At 47.0% G+C, this 2,500-nt stretch overlaps 1 protein-coding gene and 1 long non-coding RNA gene across 2 annotated transcripts in view; both read right to left on the reverse strand.

The window, feature by feature from the left end:
* tenm2 (teneurin transmembrane protein 2) overlaps positions 1–2,500 on the reverse strand; it is a 230,263-nt gene that overhangs the window by 152,152 nt on the left and 75,611 nt on the right.
* The window catches only part of LOC121694086, a 17,706-nt gene that overhangs the window by 406 nt on the left and 14,800 nt on the right, over positions 1–2,500 (reverse strand). The window lies entirely within an intron of this gene.

The following is a 2,500-nucleotide window of genomic DNA, read 5'->3' on the forward strand; positions in this document are numbered from 1 at the left end:
TAGAGACAAAGAGAAAGGAGGGAGGGAGGGGGAGAGAAAAGGATGAGGAAGGGGGTCGGGCTAATGGCCAAATAATGCCCATGAAACCCCACTAACTACTGGAATAAACCAGACAATCCTGAACTGTCTGAATGATGCCTGCGCACACTCCTGACTGTGTCATGTTTGAGTAAAGCAACAGCATTCACAGAGTGCTGGGCAGACAGGATCTGTTATGTCTCAACAGTTGCTATTTGACTGCTCTGATGCTGCCATGAGTCTTTTGATGCTGCTTTGATTCTATTATGTTCACCACGTCACCAACATTCTGATGCTGCTCTGATTCTATTATGTTCACCACGTCACCAACATTCTGATGCTGCTCTGATTCTATTATGTTCACCACGTCACCAACATTCTGATGCTGCTCTGATTCTATTATGTTCACCACGTCACCAACATTCTGATGCTGCTCTGATTCTATTATGTTCACCACGTCACCAACATTCTGATGCTGTTCTGATTCTATTATGTTCACCAAGTCACCTACATTCTGATGCTGCTCTGATTCTATTATGCTCTCAACGTCACCAGCATTCGGATGCTGCTCTGATTCTATTATGTTCACCACGGTACCAACATTCTGATGCTGCTCTGATTCTATTATGTTCACCACGTCACCAACACTCTGATGCTGTTCTGATTCTATTATGTTCACCAAGTCACCAACATTCTGATGCTGCTCTGATTCTATTATGTTCTCAACGTCACCAGCATTCTGATGCTGCTCTGATTGTATTATGTTCACCACGTCACCAACATTCTGATGCTGCTCTGATGCTATTATCAAATATCCTTTATCCTTTTATCAGCTGTCTCTGCTATTATGTTCGGCACGTCACCAACATTCTGATGCTGCTCTGATGCTATTATGTTCACCACGTCACCAACATTCGCGGCCATTTCTACTTGACCACTATGAACATAGACTGATGTCCTGGACATGCATATATTTTATCATAATACTTTCTCTACCCCCCCCCCCCCTCAAGTACTTCACTTTTTTTCACTTACATTATCGGGCTTCAGTTGATCTATCACGTGGGACTCTTAGACTATTGCTGCCTGTGCTGTTTCGATCATGCTAACAGTCCCTCAGTTCTGGGTCTGCAGGGAGAGTGGGGAGATTTGGATCTCGTGTCCTCACACGGCCGCCCCCTCGTCTCTGCGCCACAGATGCCACTGAGCTCCGCGGGGAATTGGGGGCTGACTGCTAACGCTAGCGCAGCCTTGTGTGACGGAGCAGGAATCTCTGGAGGATCGGGTAAGCTATCAGCTAACCGACCGTGGAGCAGTTTAGCTTTGACACAGTAGTGTGTGTGTGTGTGTGTGTGTGTGTGTGTGTGTGTGTGTGTGTGTGCGCGTGTTCATAGATCTCCAGGGACCGATAAAAGAATCTGCAGTCTTCCTACATGCATACACTCAGACAAAGGCACAAACAAAGGTACTCTTTCACACACACACACACACACACACACACACACACACACACACCCCCACACGCACACGCACATGCACACACACACACACACACACAGTCTCCCCTGAACTATTATCTCTGCTCATCTCCATCTCTGGTCATAACTAAATGAGGAAGTAGAGTGCATTTCCCTCCCTCTCAGTCTCGCTGCTATCTGAGGATCTCGTATCACATGTCTGGATCGCACACACACACACACACACACACACACACACACACACACACACACGCACGCACGCACACATGCACGCACGCGTACGTACATGCACACACGCATGCACACGCACGCATACACATACCACACACACACATACAATTTGGATCTCCTACAGCATGTCCCAGATACAACACACACACACACACACACACACACACAAACAATCAAATCAATGCCCCATGCCACACACATGGAAAGGGAGAACAGAGAGAGAGAGAGTGTGTGTGCGTGCATGTGTGTATTCAATCGTTCACTGGAGTGGTATGAGGGATGGAGGTGAGGATCAAAAAGGAGAGGAGGCTAAATTTAGTGGTGTGTTTGTGTGTGTGTGTGTACGGCTGAGAGGACAGCTCTGGTGAGCTGAAGCTACCAGCTGTGTCGGTGAAATACACTTGTTGAAGCAGTACTACTCACACTCACACACACACACACACACACACACACACGTTTTCCCCTGTTATTTCCTTTCTAATTCCTTTCTCTCTTTCATCTTCTTCACCTACTCTTTCCAAGTCTGCGTGGGTAAGGGTGTGTATCGGTGTGTGTGTGTGTGTGTGTGTGTGTGTGTGTGTGTGTGTGTGTGTGTGTATGTGCGTGTCTTAGCTGATTTCATGCCAGTTTGTGTGTGTCACACTGGGAAGCAATGTGAGTGCATGTAACATGCTTGTGTATATGTGTGCCAGTATGCAACAAACAACACAGGCCTGTGTGTGTGTGTGTGTTTATGTGTGTGTGTGTGTGTGTGTGTGTGTGTGTGTGTGTGC

The sequence above is a fragment of the Alosa sapidissima genome, chromosome 20 (assembly GCF_018492685.1).
Source record: "Alosa sapidissima isolate fAloSap1 chromosome 20, fAloSap1.pri, whole genome shotgun sequence".
In the NCBI taxonomy this organism is placed as follows: domain Eukaryota; kingdom Metazoa; phylum Chordata; class Actinopteri; order Clupeiformes; family Clupeidae; genus Alosa; species Alosa sapidissima.